This window comes from Glycine max, chromosome 18 (genome assembly GCF_000004515.6).
Source record: "Glycine max cultivar Williams 82 chromosome 18, Glycine_max_v4.0, whole genome shotgun sequence".
NCBI classification, from domain to species: domain Eukaryota; kingdom Viridiplantae; phylum Streptophyta; class Magnoliopsida; order Fabales; family Fabaceae; genus Glycine; species Glycine max.
In genome coordinates this window covers 48,686,544-48,707,345 of record NC_038254.2, presented here as the reverse complement: position 1 = coordinate 48,707,345, position 20,802 = coordinate 48,686,544, and the positions used below count along the sequence as shown (strand labels likewise).

General features: G+C 33.7%; 1 pseudogene; it reads left to right on the top strand.

Moving 5' to 3' along the window:
• Positions 1–3,136: 3,136 nt before the first annotated feature.
• LOC100795284 (phosphoinositide phosphatase SAC8-like) lies at positions 3,137–13,196 on the top strand (annotated as a pseudogene).
• Positions 13,197–20,802: the final 7,606 nt, after the last annotated feature.

Here is a 20,802-nt window from a genome sequence, read left to right as displayed (position 1 = left end):
ATAATCAAGAAGAGGGAATAGATTATGAAGAAACATATGCTCCTGTTGCAAAATTAGAAGCCATTAGAATGCTTTTAGTTTATGCATCCATAATGAATTTTAAGCTTTATCAAATGGATGTTAAAAGTGCTTTTCTAAATGGCTTAATTCAAGAAGAAGTATATGTTGAACAACCCCCAGGTTTTGAAATGTCATATAAGCAAAGTCATGTTTATAGATTGAAAAAGGCTTTATATGGTTTGAAACAAGCCCCTAGGGCATGGTATGAACGTCTAAGCAAATTCCTTTTAGAAAACGATTTTTCTAGAGGAAAAGCGGATACCACACTATTCATAAAGAGAAATCATGATGATATTTTGTTGGTTCAAATATATGTTGATGACATAATCTTTGGATCCAATAATGATTCACTGTGCAAGGAGTTCTCTCTTGATATGCAAAACGAATTTGAGATGTCGATGATGGGAGAACTAAATTACTTTCTGGGATTACAAATCAAGCAAACTAAAGTAGGTATATTCGTCAATCAAGCAAAATACTGCAAAGAATTGATCAAAAGATTTGGGATGGAAAGTGCAAAGCACATGGCTACACCTATGAGCACTGGCTGTTACTTAGATAAAGATGAATCTGGTCAGTCTATAAACATGAAACAATATCGAGGTATGATCGAATCTCTTCTCTATTTATCTGCTAGTAGGCTGGATATCATGTTTAGTGTATGCATGTGTGCTAGGTTCCAATCCAATCCCAAACAATCACATTTGAGTGCAGTAAAAAGGATCATAAGATACTTATTAGGAACGATCAATTTAGGTTTATGGTATCCTAAGAACTCAACGTGTAACTTAATAGGATACTCTGATTCTGATTTTTCTAGATCCAAAACTGATAGAAAGAGCACAAGTGGGACTTGCCAATTCATTGGATCTACTCTTGTCTCATGGCATAGCAAGAAGAAAAACAGTGTTGCTTTATTCACTGCTGAAGTGGAATATATTATTGCCGGCAGTTGTTGTGCACAAATTTTATGGATGAAGCAACAACTCTCTGACTATGGAATCTTTCTTGACCATATACTCATTAGGTGTGATAATACAAGTGCAATCAATCTTTCCAAAAATCCAGTTCAACATTCGAGAACCAAACATATAGAAATTAGGCACCATTTTCTAAGAGATCATGTTCTGAAGGGAGATTGTATGCTAGAATTTGTTGATACAAAGAATTAGCTTGCTGATATTTTTACAAAACCTCTCCCCAAGGAAACATTATTTTCCATTAGAAGAGAATTAGGCCTCTTAGGTGTTAGTGATTTGGATAAATAAGGATTGATTAGTTGATTGAAACATTTATGTTTAATGATTGATTGATTGTGTTTTTGATTAAGTATGTTATTATGCTTAATTTTGCTTGACTACTATTAAATTCTTGTTAGTATGATTGATTGATAGAGTTTGATGATGATTTTAGACATAGACTTAGGAATTTTTTAAGAGAAAAGGCTCATATAGTGTTCTGGTAATCGATTACGAACCTGTGTAATTGATTACAGTAGAACATTAGCCTTGTAATTGATTACAATATCCTGTAATCGATTACCAGTGGTCCTATCTATAAAAGCTAACGTGAACCAGCAGTGCAACGCAGCCACACCTCCCCTCGTCGCGCCTCTTCTTCCCTAAATTTCCAAACACCATCTCTCCCTTGTTTCTTCACCAAATCGACTCCCACAACTTCCAATCTTCTTCTTTTTCGATTCTCGATTTATTCCACCAATCAAAATTCTCAAAAACACATCAGAATGGTTGAATCGTCCAAGAAAAGAAAGGGATCTTCCTCCTCCACTGCGCCAACTAGAACACCATGTCTCGAAGCCACCGGAGCATCCCCAACACCAATTCCACCCTCCTTGTCATCCTCTACACTGTTTTCATCTTATGAACAGCGTATCTGATACTCTTCTCTCTTTTCCTCTCGTCCAATTCTTGATCCCAAATTCTTTGATGGGGAAACATTTGATTGTTATCAAGTGTTTCAAAACACTGGTCTGATTCCTTTTATGTCATTAAAATTACCATATTATCCTGAGTTAATACGAGTCTTTTACTCAAATTTGAAAATTCAGGATGAAACTTTGATTTCTGAGGTGCATGGTATCCCTATGATTATTGATGAGTATATTTTCTTTTCTCTCACACAACTACCCAGTCAGGGTGCACCTTTTGAGGGCACCATTGTTGACGATTGGAAGTTTGATTACTCCAGTCATGATGCCCACCGCATGGTCTGCATTGACCAGGCGGATATGAATGGTATACTACTTGCCGGGTTATTGACATTTGATTGTCGCATCATGCACTATATCATTGTTAGAATTTTGATGCCTTGTTCTTCTAATCTAGCTCAAGCCTCTGAGGAGGACTTGATTCTGATGTGGGCTTTCTTGACCAGTCGTCAAATCGACTGGGCCCATTTTATTCATTACCGCATGCATAAGGCATTGTAGTCTATTGCACCTCTCCCTTACCCTCCGCTTGTGACTTTATTTCTTCAACATTTTGAAATTCCCTTGAATTTTGAGCCCTTTGTGCAAGTTAAATGTTCCTTTGCTATTGGTGTCAGTGCGGTAACCTCCTTCGGCTACCGTAAGGACATGGACGGGCAATGGTTGAAGAAGGATGCGCAACCTCCGCAAGATAAACACACTCCCTCTCGTTCGCCTCAGAGAGATGACTCATTTGCCCTCATGAATGAAGTTCTCTTAGAATTACGTGGTATTCGCACCTATGTTGGTGAGCGCTTTGATTCCTTGGATGGTCGTATCGATGCCATTGATGCTCGTTTTGCTGGGATGGACACTCGCATCACGCAATTTGAAGATGACATGAGCTTCATCCGCCATTGCTTTGATCCTCTACAGATTCATAGATTCTAGTTATTTATGTTTTAGTTTCTGCTTTTTTCGTACTTATTTTCTGGCCTTGTATTTTGGCTTTCATTAAGACTTCTGACTTTGGTTGTTTTGCTTAGTTATTTATGTTTGGTTGGTTGAATGATAGTTGTTTTTAGAACACTATGTTTGACTGATTATGGTTGTGACTGAATTATGTTTGATTACGAATTGAGAATGGTAATGGCTATGTTAGTCTCCATGCACTTTAGCTTTTTGATGTTGCCAAAGGGAGAGAGAAACGGGGCTTAGAAGCTTAGAAATCAAGAGATCATAAATTCCAAAACATAGGGGGAGTATGGGATGAGTGAACGTTATATATTATATATATTTTATCTTGTATCTTGATTTCAGGAATTGTCATCATCAAAAGGGGGAGATTGTTGTATGATGTTTGATACACAGTCTGGTAATTGAATATCAGTTAAAAAATATCTTTTTGAATTGATTTAGCCTTTGATAAAGGAGTGTTTGATACTAAAGATGTTGAGGCCAAACTAAAACAATCAAATTGAGATTCTTTAAACAAATTTACTAAGTTTTTATCTTAGATTTACTAGATCTTGTTTGCTTGACCTTGAATTAATCTTGAAGCAATCTCTGTTTGCTTAACCTTGAATGGTTCTTGAAGAAATCTTGTTTGCTTATACTTTGGCATCATCAAAAACTTGTATACATACATTCACATTCTCCCCCTTTTTAATGATGACAACCATTATCAAGTAAATTCCTTTTGGCATCATCAAAACCTGCATGATTCACACAAGCTACGTGAGACTAATCCATAACAAGCATAAAGCATAGAAGTAAAACACTAACATTGAAGAACAATATGAATATATAACACTATTTCAAAAGAAATACATGAAAGCATAAGGTTCAGTTACAATCTAATCCCAACAAAGGAAGGTTTAACTATCTATCTCTATGAAACATCCAAAAGCAAGAAAGATGGAAGAACAATGGGAGGAGAAAGTCGGAGAGAAATAACTTTAGTAAAGGATCTATTTTTTACAGAATGAAGAACGTAAGTCAAAATGAGTGTGAAAATCTATTTATATAGTTCCAAAAATATGCACTTAAGTGAGGGTCTGCTTAAGCCAAAAATTGTTTGGCTGAAGTTGATTTTCCTCTACAACTTTCTTTTTCATCTTCTTTGAAAAGGAACTTCAATTTAGGTCTTCCAATCCCAACTTAAGCACAATTGAGTTGTAAGTTCTACTTCAAGCTTTCACTAAACCTTGCTCCAAAAAATCCAATTCAATATCCTACAAAATAATTCATCAATAAGCATATGCAATCTAGCAAAATGACAGTGGGTAAAATGCTTCCTGAAATGATTTTAAAATGTTTTTGAATACTTTTGAAAACATGTAATCAATTACACAAGTATTGTAATCGATTACCAGCAGTTGAAACTATTTATAACAACTATTAGAAATTTGAATTCATATTTTACACTATGTAATCTATTACACTTGGATGGTAATTGATTACCAACAGTTATTAAACATTTTGTAACAGGCAGAATTCAAATCTTAAAGCCTGTAATCGATTACACTAGTCTTGTAATCGATTACCTGAAGAGATTTTCAAAAATAATTTCCAAGAGTCACATCTGTTCGAATGGTTTTTAATGGCCATCAAAGGTCGATATATATGTGACTTGGAACACGAATTTGCTTAGAGTTTTTCTGAACAAAAAGTCTTATCCTCTCAAAAACATAATTGTCTTATCCTCTAAAACATTCCTTGACCAAAACACTTGTAATTCAATAAGGAATTATTCGAGTGCTTCAATGTACAATCTATCTCTTTCAAGAGAGATTTCTTCTTCTCTTCTTCATACTTCTGAAAAGGGATTAAGAGACCGAGGGTCTCTTGTTGTAAAGAAATCTGAACACAAAGGAAGGGTTGTCCTTGTGTGTTTCAAAAGTGGTAAAGGATTTGTAAGATAGTGGAACTCCCAAGAGGGTTGCTTGGGGACTGGACGTTGGCAACGGACTTTGTCGAACCAGTATAAAAACTGTGTTTGCACTTTCTCTTCCCTAAACTCTTTTATTTATTGTTACTTTACATTTACATTCAGATTGTTTAATTTGAATCATCATTTAGAAATTCATCTTTAAGGGAAATTGGAACTTGCATTAAAATCAAAGTAGAATTTTAATTGCAGAAATAGTTTGTAATATCTTAATTCATCCCCCTTCTTAAGATATCTGAGGCCACTTGTCTAACAGATACCTTTCAAGGAGAAGTTTGTATAAGCATGGGTTGATCGGGTGATACATCTTAGAAACACAACAACAAATAGGTACATAAATTATTTGACATTGATTTTTTTAACGTTTCATTTTGTTAAATTAAAAGTAATTTTAAACATTTCATTTTGTTATATAATAGGGTTGAAGGCATACATGCGAGATTGAAGAGTTTGCTTAGTGATAGCATGGAAGATTTGTGTAGTTGTTGGGATGCAATGAATAACATGCTTGTCTTGCAGCGGATGATGATTAAGGCATCATTCTAGAAAAAACATAAATATGGTTGAACACATGTTTAATACCCTGGTATATAAGAATTTACACAACTTTGTATCAAGAGTAACACAAGACATCATTTTCCATGAGTTGCAACGGGTTGGCATCATAAGTACTAACAATTCTACTTGTGGCTACACACTTAGAGTTACTCATGGTCTGCCATGTGCTTGTGAACTTAAACAGCTTATCAATATATATGGTTCCATTCCTTTAAAGTTCATTCATGTACATTGAAAAATGTTATCCATTCATAGTTCAGAAGACATGGGTGACTCTTGGGGGACTTAACCCTAACACATAAGGTTTATGCATTGCTAAAGAGATTTTCATAATTAGACATGTGCAGTAAAATCACCTTAAAGAAAAAAGTCTATGAACTTGCATTTTTGGATACGACTTCAATGTGCCACCTCTAGAGAAAGTAAAAACAAAAGGTGCACCAAAGTCTATAAAATCTTCCAAATGTGAACCTTCAATGTGGGAGTGTGTTGATGAAATGAACATGATGGTTGGCAGTTCAAGAACTTCAAGTGTGGCTCACAAAGTTGGTCATCACAAGAAGAAGACAAAAATTGATCATTATATGGTTGAATTTCCCGATGAGATGCAACAATACATTCTGAACATCGTTGATGCGACTGATAATTATTGTGTAGAAAGTCATTTGAATCACATTTAACACATCAATGATCTATTTTCCTTGATTTTTGCTTACTTTAGCCTCAATTAGTTAGAATTTAGATTTTTTTAATAGAACTTTAGGCCTGTATGTTTTTTTTAAAGTCTTTTCTTCTTGTTTTTACACATTTATCAGTTTTTTTTATCACCAAGAAAAGTTGTCATAGGGAAGATTGCTCAGCCAACTAGCTATGCTCGCCCAACAAGAGAGCTCACATAGAGAAGGCCATGTGGCAACTCAAGAGTGGAGAAGAAGGGCCAAGTCATTTATGGAGTTCGCTTAGCGAGTTGCACTCATTCAGCGAGCAAAGACCACTGACATGGAGAAATGGAATCCAAGTTTTTAATTGCCAAAGAATTCGCTAAGCAAGTGCAACTTTCCTGATGAGCAAAGTCCATTGATCTAAAGTTTTAAGTTTTAATTAGATTTCCCCTAGCAAGCCTTACTTGCCCAACGAGTATTGTGTTCTGTGAAGTAACAAGACAAAGGCCTTGGGCCCATAATAAAAGGAACATTCCTTTGGGATCAAGGAGAATCAACTTAGGGCACAGTGAAAAGCTAAAGCACAAAGCAATATAGGCTTCTTTCTTGTTCTTCACCATTTTTTTCTTTTTCCACTTTTGTATTTCTCCATTATTAAGGCTTCTCATAACAATGAGAGGCTAAATCACCCATTGTTGGAGCTTGCTGCAGTAAACACTTTGATGTAATTATCTTTACTATCTATTCAATGTTATTGATTACTTTCTTTTATTATTGTCTTGTTTTGGTTTGGTAACCATATGTATGTTTAATAGTGTGAAAGTCATTGGGAAATGCTATCACTACTAAGAATTGAAAGTAGCTTTTATTGAACTAATGTCTAGGGATGGAATGATATTTATTAGCTCTATGTTTTAATCCTTATTTTGATCCAAGACACTTGGATTAACTTGCTAAGGGATTAAAAGTTAAGCTAAGCAATTTAGAATTTAGGCCTTTCTATTAAAGGAGTCTTGATTAGGGTATTTTTCTTGATTAAGGTAGCACTTGAATGAGCATTGAATGGTGAAAGATTATTAATATTGCTTCAAGAGTTGTTTAGTAAGGCCAAGCACCCAACAACTTCACACATTTTGCACTACCCATGTTTTTGCCTTCTAAGTGTTTGTGTTTTTGCTTTTGTAGTTGTGCCCTATTCGACTTGTTATTGAATGCTTGTTGTTGTTATGATAATTTTAGTTTATGCACTTTATTTTAAAAAACCAATCAATCATTTATTTCCACTGCTTAGAATTTGGTTATACAAAGCTATTTTGCACAAACGAAGTTCCTGTGGACATGACACTTGGTTTTACAGTGTATTTACTACTTGCATGATTTGGTTCACTTGCCAAACATATTAATAGTCACACCTAATGGAAATTGTGATTACATGATAATTGCAGCTTTGCTAGGCTAGGGTGAGGAGTCTTGGTCTCTCGTTCACCAAGATTTGATTTGGGAACTTCAAACATGACACTCTCTCTAATGTCAATTATTTGGCTCAGAAGAAAAACTGTTGGAATTAATAACATCTTTGTATGTTGAATGTGGCCCAATAACTGAAGTAGAGTGGATGATGATTTTTGATATAGGTTATGTCATTGCTAGTCGATATAATCTTGTATTGGTCCACTTATCTAGGTTGCAAAGTTAGACTTTATTTTCACTGAAGATTCTTGTGCCAACTTTGTCCCATCTCATTTTAATTGTAATTGTCATTGGAAATCACTTTGTGCAAATATATATTATCCACTAAAGATACCATTTAGTTTTGTAAGCTAATATTGATTTATTTTCTAACTTTATTTTTTGTATGATAATGTAGCTTTTTAAAAGGATAATTGTCCCTTGCCTCTTGTTGTACCACAATGGAGAAGATAATACACACCTGAAGCATGTTCTTTGCAAAATCCTTACATGAAACACACTCAAGCTTTCTACTCAATACAATTTCAATCAACTAGAGGATCTCAATATGTAGTATACCTTTTTAAGGATTGAAATAATTTTAAATGTTCAATGTGTATCCAACTAGTTTTATGGATGTGTATCTCAATATGTAGTAGACATTTCTATAAAATTTGATTTGATACATAAGTTATTTTTATTTGTCAAACCTATCTTTCAAACTCTTGAAAAAATGTACAACGGAAGTATGATTCAATTGCATGGTGTATAACGGAATCATACTTTCATTGTACATTTTTTATTCCTGACAAGTAATGCATAACAGAAGTATGATTCTGCTGTACAATGTACAACAAAATCATACTTTCATTGTATATGTTGTATTTAGCTCCCCTTGCGTAACAAAATCATACTTACGTTGTACATTGCACAATGAAATCGTGATTCCGTTGTGCATCTTTTCCATAAACCAAGATGCACAATGAAATCACGATTTCATTGCACTAGTGGGGGGTGTGAAAAAAAATACAATGGAACCATAATTCTATTGTAAAACATTTTTCGCACCCCTCTAGTACAGCAGAATCATGATTCCATTATGCATTGTGGGTAAGGGTAAGTTTGGAATTTTTGAATAATGGTACATGCCAATAGCAATATGGTTAAGGCCAATAGCAACCCCTTCACTTTGAACAATAATTAGTGAGCCTTGAACATTTTTTTTATAGAGTCTTAAACAACATTAAAATGGCCTTTGCTTCCTGCACCCAAAATTTTACTTCTTACACCTAAAAGAAATCCAAATGGACCAAAGTACCCTTTGTTTCTTTTCTTTTCTTTTCTTTTCTTTTCTTTTCTATTTTAGATCTAGTTATACTTTTGGATTAGACAATCCAAAATAAAATAAAAAAACTTAGAACTTCTATAGTGCTAATTCCAAAATTATGCATACATATGCATAGTTTTGGATTGTTCGTTCGAAATTATACATAAATAACTTTAGAATAAGTAATCAATTTAGTTATCAATGACAACAACGATGGACATAGAGTCATCGATCTCCATCTTCTTCCACATAGAATTAATAAATTTTGAAATATTTTTTCTAAGACTTTCATAGCAACTTTGCCTTGCCTTTTAAAATCCTAGCCACTGATTATTAAACTGATAAATCGAACAATTGAAATATCTTTTGTGGGTGATTTGTGACACCCTCTACTCCGACATACATATAAATAAATAAATAAAATATAGATAAACAAATTTAAGTGGGTAAAAGGTTCACATTTACTTCACTATTACCAAATAAAACTTATTAAAAACATATTCGGCTCAGAACAAAGCCGTCAAAGTTTACAAAATAAATTTTGTTAAATCAATGAGGTAAAATAAAATAAAATAACATTATGCAATTAAAATAAAACCCATCCTCAATGTCACATCCTATCAGAGCATTGTATCACAGTGTCCTCTAGCACGAGGTTCTTTAAAGTCATTCACCTAGTCATCTGTTCCTACGAACACAATGTTCGAGATCATCACAGGATCCAAACATAAATAACATACAGGGAGTGAGTTATCACATTTCTAAAAAAATACAAATAAACAAAGACATGATCAAAATAAATTATAGAAGTATTTATAACATAGCTCAACTTAATACAATCCACGTCACTTCACCACTTTATCATTTAAAATTCATTTTTCAACCATCAATCACTTTACACATGAATCACACACTCGGATCAAAATGTAATAACACTCATCAATTTCATAATAAATAATTAACATACGTTATTTAATAATTATACTAAGACTTAAGCCTATATGTAATGTGATACCAAGTTAGTGAAAAACCACACCGAGGCGCTTAGGAATACATAACAAGACACACCACACAATGGGTATGTTAGGTCACTCTCACTAAGTAAAATCATAAGGTGACCAATCAAGGTCACTCTGTTTTGCGAGAATGCTCCAACTATATGGGATCAACATAGGCTTAAAGCAACACTCAAACCGAGTGTCTTTACCCCCAAGGCCTAGACTCCAAAGAATCCGTTAGGGTCTCACCTTCCTGATTCAAGTTCAACCCCTAAAACATTTTTTGCACGCAGACACTGCTCGTGAACTATACAATACCCACGACCTCACACTCATGTTTCAAACATGTTTAACACATTACGCTATAATTTAACACTTTAGGTTCCTAAATAGGAATCCTACATCTTTCCTTTAACACTACGCATAAACATTTTTCTCAAGATTAACATCGGTCAGGTTATTGTATAATTCACAACTCACAAGAATGTGGAGAAGAGTAGCTAACCTCGAAGGTGGCACTGCTAATTTCATTGAAACTGAACAATTTCTTGAAAATGAAGAATTCAAGTTCTCATTTTTGCAGGTATTATTATACATTATTTTGTATCAACTCCCAGTAATTCCTTTCTGTAGTTTTTCTACACAGTTGGTTGTGTTTTCCACTTGCATTTTGTCCATGTTTCTAAGAATTGGCACTACAGTCAAACATGCTGAAGGACTTTGAATGTTGTAGTTTCTTGATATATATATATATATATATATATATATATATATATATATATATATAGAGAGAGAGAGAGAGAGAGGTTAATGAGAATTTGGTATCTTAGTACCATGGAACATCTTTTATATGCAAATATCAATGTTTTTGTCTCCCAATTTTTTATTTGTACTCCAATTGATTGTTTCACAGGCTTGAGGTCCAATTCCTCTTTTGTGGGAGCAGATTGTTGATTTAACTTACAAACCGAACCTTAGTGTTATTAGTCATGAGGAAATAGTATACTTCTATTCTCAATTCTTCCAGCATTTTAATGGTTTTATCATGAAATTTACATTAATACATGTTCTTTTTTTTTTCCCCATCCACTGCTACTCCAGCCCAAGATTGTGGAGCATCATTTCCATGATCTCATGCAAAGATATGGAGAGATAGTAGCAATTGATCTTGATAAAGTATGGTTTCTTTCTGCTCTCTTTCTACTTTAAGCAACGAATTTGTCACAATTTATTTTTCAGATTTACTGCGAGTCCAAAGATACTTAGAATCTACTTGATGCTTTGGAGGCAAGGATATTCATGATTGAGTAAAAATGTGTTTGGTTTTAAATTTGGCCTTGAACAACTTGATGTGTTTGGGACTTTTGCATATAATCATATTTGAAGATTTTTTCTTTTCCAGTATCCCTTTTCTCATCCCCAAAATTTTACGTAGGGAAATTGAGGCTATGGTTTGGTTGAGTTTGGTTAACATGTCCTTTAGGATGCAATAATTGCCAGTCTCCACTGCTAAGTTCCCTTTTAAGTGCTTCTTAGTGGTTATTACTTTGTGTTTATTATTTTAAGCAATTTCTTGTTAATTTTACTCTTTGTAGCATGGTGAAGAAGGTCAATTAAGTGCAGCATATGCTGCTGAAATGCAAAATCAGCAACATGTGAGGTGATAATTTATTTAAACATTTTTTCTTTGCAAACTTATTTTACATCCATGAACTATTAAGTTTCTTTGGCTGCATTATAGCTTAAGCAGTTTCATTGTGCTTGATATGAATATGATTATTGTGTGTACAACGGATTATGGTAGATATGTGCCTTTTGATTTTCATCACCACTATGGGAGCTCAAACTTTGATAATATGAAAATCCTCTATGATCAAATCTCAGAGGATTTTGAAAAACAGAGGTAATGGAAAAATAATTGTATTGTATACAAATTCAACGGCTAGTTGCCACAATCTAGGTATACTGGCAAATCTATAATTCAGATTTTTAATTATTGCTATTTCAGCTGAGCAGATACTTCTTGATAGATAGACAAGGAAATATACTAGAGGAGCAGAGAGGACTTGTCAGATTAAACTACATTGATTCCCTTGATCGAACAAATGTTACTCAGGTTTGTTAATAAGGGATTAATTGAATGCTTGGACTTGCTCTTTTCTTAATCCTTGTCTGATTGTCCTCCTGTTTGGAAATGTGTAATGTGTCCAGTTACATGACTATCTTTATGTTGTTTGTAGCGTTATCTGGCCCAGAAGTCATTAAATATTCAGTTGCAGAGGATTGAAGTGCTGACTTCCTCTGAGTGCATTTCTATGTTTGCATAGGAATATGGAAAATTTAGAATATGTATAGAATTTCTAGATAAGTTCTTCCATTCTTTGTGAATTATTGCCCTGCTTATTTGAGCTCTATTTATTTTATTTAGTGTGGGCAGAACAAGGTGATGAGATAAGTCTCGAGTATGCTAGGACTCATGCACTCAAAGGGGACTTAGTTAGGTATGGAATTTTTGGTTCTTAAAAGTCCTATGTTGCCATGTTTCCCTTCTGTGATAATGGTTTTTGGAAATTTGGTGTAGATATGGGAAACAAACAATAACTAGAATGATTAAAGATGGGGTGAGTGCACTTTCCCGATATTACTTGAATAACTTTCAGGATGGGATTCGACAGGCAAGTTCATTTATGTGCATAATTCTTACCACTCGTTTAAATAAAGGAAACTCAATCTCAAAGTATTTAATAAGTTTCATGACTTTTTCAGGATGCCCTAGATTTGCAGGATGTTACATTATGCATTCTTGGGTGTAATTAACTACAGGAAGAATACACATTACGAAATTCTTAAGAAGCCATTTCAGCATATGTAAATTTAAATTGCGGGCATAGATAATTACATTACACCAAAACTTTTTAAATGGCCTATAAGACAAATTATCATTGGTATTGACATGTTTTGTTGAAAACTGTAAACACGCAGTACCTACCTGTGGCATCAGCTTTGATAATTGGAGGTTTGACAGCAACAACCTTCACTCTTCAGCAGGGTATATAATTTTTTTTCTTCTATCTGAGCAAAGGGTCCTTGATGCTTTTCTTTCCTCATTTTTTCTTATTTTCTTGTTTATTTTATAGCAAGCCAAAATACGCAACATTATGTGTCTTCAGTACTTTGTGTTGTAATAAGTGTTGGTGTCATGGCAATTGTCAAAGCTAATGGAAGACATTTATCCTCAAGACCTCGTTTGTGTGGTCTCTTGTGATACAATTCCAGAGATTGTAAATATAATGCTTATGTTGTTCAATATTTTGTTTTCTGATAGGTAGTTGTTATCTATGAACTTGATATGAGTTGGTACATGCATGGCCACTCACCTCAGTCACTTGTCTATTGAATTGTCCATCTGTTGGTTAAAATCAACAAGAATAATATATTTTGACACCCAAACCCTATTATACACCTTTAGAAAGAGTGATAAAAAAGAAATAAATATAGGTATTATAAGTGATATGCTTTGGTAGGATGAGAAACCGAGAGAAATGTTGGTTGTTGAATAGGTGTTTAAAAAAACTGGGTGTCAAAATATCGTTGCTCAGATGAGATATGAATGAGTTTGGCAACATTACAAATAACCGTGCTTTTGTACTATACAAGTGTAAAATAATTCTTATTTTACTTTTAAATTTAATCTGAAATGACCATACTCAATATTTATTAATAACTGGAAGGGCATAAAAGAAAAATATTTTTCCACCTTGTGCTTATGAATTCATAACTGAGAAGTGCATGTTTAGATATTTGTTGAGAGAACTTGAAAGTATTTTTATTTCTGAAGTAACAATTTTTTCCTTTTTTTTAATTTTATGTTTGGAATTTGAAAATGTACATTAAAATTTCTAAAAGTACATTTTTAACTTTGATTCAAACATAGCTTAAGTAACTCACTAGGTGTCATTATGTAGCTAATATTCACCATCAATAGCCAACAGTTTGAAAGAACATTAAGCCAACAGAGAGGCACCAAAATGGATAAAAAAACTAAAAACTCTTTTATATCTGAAACATCCAATGTCTCATGCTCACAGAATTTGTCTTTGCATTTTTTGCATGCTACGATCTTGTCTTTTTATTAAACTATCTTTAAACATCTCTCCACATGTCAGTAATTGCCAAAATGTTTTAATCCTTTTCTTCTATTTTCCTTGCATTTGTGTTTCCATACTAGTTTGAATTTTGTATTTATCAATTGTACGTATTAAAACTTGAAAGTGTAGAAGCAAAGCTTCATGGTGAATCAAAGGTGATTCAAAGGTGTTTTGATGATAACAATGATGATAACAAAAGATGATGACAAAGGTGATGACAAAAAGCTCAAAGATCAATCAAAGAACAACTCAAGTGAATCAAGAACAATTCAAGAGTTCAAAATAGAATCAAGAAGAAGAAAGTTAAGAGTCAAGAATCAAGATTCAAGGTTCAAGATCTTAAGAATCAAGATCAAGATTCAAGAATCAAGAGAAGGCTTAATCAAGATAAGTATGAAAAGTTTTTCTCAAAAATTGAGTAGCACATGATTTTTCTCAAAACATTATTACCAAAGAGTTTTTACTCTCTGGTAATCGATTACCAAATTGGTGTAATCGATTACCAATAGCAAAATTGTTTTGAAAAAGGTTTTAAACTCAATTTACAATGTTCCAATTAATTTTAAAAAGCTGTATTCGATTACAATGTTTTGGTAATCGATTACCAGTGCCTTTGAACGTTGAAATTCAAATTCAAAAGTGAAGAGTCACATCCTTTCACATAAAAGCTTTGTGTAATCGATTACACTAATTTGGTAATCGATTACCAGTGCTTGTTTCTGAATAAAATCAAAAGATGTAACTCTTCAAATAGTTTTTTACTTTTTCAAATTGGTTTTTAAGTTTTTCTAAAAGTCATAACACTTCTAATGGTTGTCTTGACCAGACATGAAGAATCTATAAAAGCAAGGTATGTTTGAACAAATATTAAGTATGTTATTTTACTATATGGGTTTTATAGATAATCTATTTATGATTGTTGCTTCATGATTCTTGCTTCATGGTTTGGTTGTTAGTTTCTCAATGAATGTTTTACGGATGTTTAGTTATGTTTAATTATTTCAAATTTGTTACGCACTTTGGCTTTTTGTTGATGCCAAAGGGGGAGAGAAATGAGATTAAAATCAAGAACGCACATGAGCAATCAATTTAATTTTAAGATATGCACAAATTCAAAAACAAAGGAGGAGAATTTATGTGAGTGATCGACTAGGAAAAAGTGTGTGTGTGTTTCTTGATTTCAGAAGTTGTCATCATAAAAAAGGGGGAGATTGTAGAAGCAAAGCTTCATGGTGAATCAAAGGTGATTCAAAGGTGTTTTGATGATAACAATGATAATAACAAAAGATGATGACAAAGGTGATGACAAAAAGCTCAAAGATCAATCAAAGAACAACTCAAGTGAATCAAGAAGAATTCAAGAGTTCAAAATAGAATCAAGAAGAAGAAAGTTAAGAGTCAAGAATCAAGATTCAAGGTTCAAGATCTCAAGAATCAAGATCAAGATTCAAGACTCAAGAAAAGGCTTAATCAAGATAAGTATGAAAAGTTTTTCTCAAAAATTGAGTAGCACATGATTTTTCTTAAAACATGTTTACCAAAGAGTTTTTACTCTCTGGTAATCGATTACCAGATTGGTGCAATCGATTACCAGTAGCAAAATTGTTTTGAAAAAGTTTTCAAACTGAATTTACAACGTTCCAATTAATTTTAAAAAGTTGTAATCGATTACAATGTTTTGGTAATCGATTACCAGTGCCTTTGAACATTGAAATTCAAATTCAAAAGTGAAGAGTCACATCCTTTCACATAAAAGCTTTGTGTAATCAATTACACTAATTTGGTAATCGATTACCAGTGATTGTTTCTAAATAAAATCAAAAGATGTAACTCTTCAAATAGTTTTTGACTTTTTCAAATTGGTTTTTAAGTTTTTCTAAAAGTCATAACTCTTCTAATGATTGTCTTGACCAGACATGAAGAGTCTATAAAAGCAAGGCTTTGTTTTGCATTTAAAAAATCTTATATACTTTTCCAATCAATCTCTTACAATCCTTTACAAGCCTTGAATCTCTTTGAACTTCTTCTTCTTCTTTGTACCAAAAGCTTTATGAAGTTTTCTGGTTTTCCAAACCTTGAAAACATGTGCTATTCATCTTTTCATTCTCTTCTCCCTTTGCCAAAAAGAATTCGCCAAGGACTAACCGCCTGAATTCCTTTTGTGTCTCTCTTCTCCCTTTTCCAAAAGAACAAAGGACTGACCGCTTGAATTCTTTTGTGTCTCCCTTCTCCCTTGTCAAAGAATTCAAAACGGCACAGTCTGAGAATTCTTTTGATTCTTCCCATTCCCTTATACAAAAGTGTTCAAAGGACTAACCGCCTGAGAATTCTTTTGTATCCCCATTCACAAAGTATCAAAGGTTTAACAGCCTGAGATCTTTGTCTTAACACATTGGAGGGTACATCCTTTGTGGTACAAGTAGAGGGTACATCTACTTGGATTTGACTGAGAACAACAGAGGGTACATCTCTTGTGCATAAGTTCTAGTGGAGGGTACATCCACTAGGGTTTCAAAGAGAACAAGGGAGGGTACATCCCTTGTGGATCTTTGCTTGTAAAAGGATTTTTACAAGGTTGAAAGAAATATCAAGGACCGCAGGTCGCTTGGGGACTGGATGTAGGCACGGGTTGTTGTCGAACCAGTATAAAAACTCTTGTGTGTTTGTCTCCTTCTTCCCTACTCTTTTAATTTCCTTTGCACATTCAATTTCCATTTTTACTTTCTATTAAGTTTCTCTTCTACTCCTTATTCTCTTAACAACATAAGTAAAAGCCTTAGAAGAGTAAATTTTTAATTAGTAAAGGTTTAGGAATAATTAATTCAATCCCCCCCTTCTTAATTATTCTGAGGCCACTTGATCCAGTAGAAAAGATATCATTAATGTCATATAACTTCAAATTTTACCAGTCATGGTTTACATTATGCCTTGGCCAATGATTAGAATTGTTGTTGTTTACAAAGGCATAATGTAAACCATGACCCATAAAATTTGACATTATATGATATTAATGGTATTTGTCTAAGTTCGAATGTGTGTACAAAATTCAAGTCAATAAGAAGACACACAATGCATGAATAGAAAAATAAGAAAAGGATAAAAATATTTGACAATTATTAGCATATAGAGAGATGGTTAAAGACAACATCATAGCTTGCAAAAACTACAAAGGCACGTGCCATGAATAGAGTCATTGGATATTACTGAAAGAGTTTTAGGTTTATTCTCAATTTTGGTGTCTCTCCGTTGGCTTATGGTGTTTCTCTGTTGGCTTAATGTTCTTGGACAGAGTCTACGGTGCGAAAGCGAAACTACTTTTGCACCATACGTGAGTTACTTTTCTCGATTTTTAATTTGGTGAAGTTTAATCTTAGCCGCAGGTTTCGTTTTTTTAAAAAATAAATGGCCATGATTTGTTCACGGCTATCGGTTTTGGGCCACTATTATAAAATAGAAGCGAGACCGTAGAGACCTCACGTGCGTCTCATTAGGCTTTGGCACCGAGTTGTTGTCTTCCATACGTCACATACGCATAAGTCAACATGGAAAGCTCATAAGAGTCTGACTGTTCCTTCATACTCACATTAGACTGACTCCAAAAATAATAAAGCATTACAAAAATAATGGGAGTAAATATTGTATAATTTAAGGGATACAAACAATCATGGACGAAAAAAATGGACCAAAAATAATTAATTGACTCAAATAAAGCAATTTTAATGTACAGGGAAATTGTAAATACTTACCCATAACATCAATAGAAAATTAAAATTAACAAAAAATAACAGCCCAAAAATAATCACAAAATACCAACAGCGAAATCAAAAAAAATTGTTTTGGGCTAACCTTTTGTATAACTTCACTCAGTTGTCGGGACCTTCCAGCTAAATAAACCAAAGAATTCTTCAATTTTCATGTTCGGAAAATTTGATTGGATGTACCGCTCAACATCGGGCTTGCTTTGGAAGCACCATGAATAGCAACAAGAGGTATGAAGAGATGTCGAAAGATAAAGGTATCTATCATGAAAATATCCAGCCTTGTTTGCCCTTCTGCCCACTTTCCAGCCCCATACATCACTAGCATTAGGCCACTCTTCAAAAGCATATGGCAAACCTTCACCAGTAGAAAAGGGTGACACCGGTTGAATTTTGAACTTTTGCTTTTCAACCTTACAACTAAAATAAAACAAAAAAATTGTCAACTGCTACAGACTATTCAAGGTAGACAAACAATTTGGTAGGAACCATACAAATAATTTAAACAGCAAAAGCCTGGGACCCAAAAAAATTATCAGAATAGTCTTCGTCTTTGCAACGAAAAACAGAAAAAAAATTTGGCCTAAAATAACAACACACGACTTCTATCATCTTAGAATAAACCATGCATATAACATTTCATCAACCCTAATTCAAACAATTCCTTTTTTCATAATACAATAACACATGTATTGCAACACAAATCTTTTTAAAAACTACACCATTGAAAACAATTTTTTTCAACAAAACATCACCATGCAACAAAATTAATACTATAAACCTTCTCTTTTAACAGAAATAAAAATTATAACTTTAAAAGACCAGCCTTTGCAACCACCATGGGACACCAAAAAAAGGATTCAAGAGGGGGAAAAGGCCAGAACTACACCTGGACAGAGTGTCATCAACTGTTCCACCCATCGATCCGTGTGACGCCCTCTACCCCACACACATATGTACTAATAATAAAAAGAATAAGAAATCAGAATTAATTAAAAGTTTTTAAAAGACATTTATATAAAATCATTTAAAAAGGGTAAAAGGCTCACATTCACTTCACTATTATCAAATAAAACTTGTCAGAACCATTTTTTTCTCAAAACATCATGTAATTAAACAAAATTCATGCCCCAGTGTCACATCCTATTACAACATTATGTCCCGACGTCCTTCAGCACAAGGTTTCTTAAATCAATTCACCTAGTCATCTGTTCCCACGAATACAAAGTTCGAGATCATTGCATGATCCAAATACAAACAACACACGGGGAGCGAGTTATCACATTTCTAACCAATAGAGATAAATAAGACAACATGTAGATATACATATCATATAAATGAAATACAACTTACTTTAACATAGCTCACGTCATTCCTCCACTTTGTCACATAACATCACATCACATCACAACACAACATGTCTCATTCATTTTCACATCATTCACATACTCAATGATTAAAACACAATATTACTAAATCAATCAATATCGATCAATACACAAGCGTTATGCAATAGATACACTAAGACTCAATCCTATATGCAATGTGGTACCATGTCAGTGAAAAACCTCATCGGACACCTAAGAGTACATGACAAGACGAACCACACACTAGTAAGTTAGGTCATTCTCACTAGGTAAAATCATAGGGAGACCGATTAGGGTCACCCTGTTTTGCGAGAATGCTCCAACCATGTGGAATCGACACAGGTTTAAAGGAGCACTCAAATCAGGTGTATTTATCCCCAAGGCCTAGACTCCGAAGATTCTATCAGGGTCTCTCCTTCTTGATTCAGGTCCAACTCAAAAAACATTTTAGCACACAAGCTCTACTATGAACTGTACAAAACACACGACTACTCGATTATTCTCAAAATAATTTATTTTGTCGCGCTTGTGATTAAACTTGTCGAGTCCCCATAGTGGTTCCTATCACAATACTCGTCGTGCATTAACGCGTCACCCTTAAAAGGTCTTATAGTCGTGTGATTGAACGATTCATAGCTCACAACTTAGTGCACACAACATCTCAATGCACATATATATTACAAGTCAATACATACTCAATTTATTACATACATTCGGTCTCAATCACAATGGTATAATCTCAATTTAACATTTTATCACACCTCATGAATCATATACACTTTACCTATGAACTATGCAATACACACAACTACTCAATTATTTTCAAAATCATTTTAACTCGTCACGCCTCAAAGTGATTCAACTCGTCAGGTTCTCACAGTGGATCCCATCACAATATTCATCGCGCAAAAACTTGTCACCCTTAAAGAGTCTTACAATTGTGTGATTGCACAGTTCATAGCTCACAACTCAATACATATAACATCTCAATACACATGTATCTCACCATTCATCACAAGTTCAATTTATCACTTACAATTTGAATCACCATTTCATAATCTCAATATAACAATTTATATAAAATGTTTCTCACAACATGGGGAGTAAAACCCCTCAAACAATTCCACACAATCATATTAAAATCAATGAATCAAAATCATAGGTCAAAAACACGAAAACACCAAGAGCACTCAAGTTTATCAACCAATTCACATCAGAACATCAATTGGTCTATCAAACACAACAATATTGTATTTATAATCGTAAAGGAAAATTATAATTTAATAAACATCTCAAAATAAACCTCAATTTAATCCTCTAAAGATCCCTACACATGTTAACTCTAACCCCAATTGCGATAAACTTATCCCTTACCTCTAATTGGGCTCACGGTGTGTATTCTAGCAGCAATAGCGGCATCTCTGATGGTTTCCTTAGATTTCTCAAATTTTTCCTCTGATTGCTCTGCTAGGATTTCCAAGCGTTAGAGAGAAGGAGGAGAGATTGAAGCCTTCACTCCACTGTCTGCGTGCGATGAGTATTTCTCCCTCCACATACATAAATTTTAAAATCCCAACAGTAAGATGTGCAAAAATGAA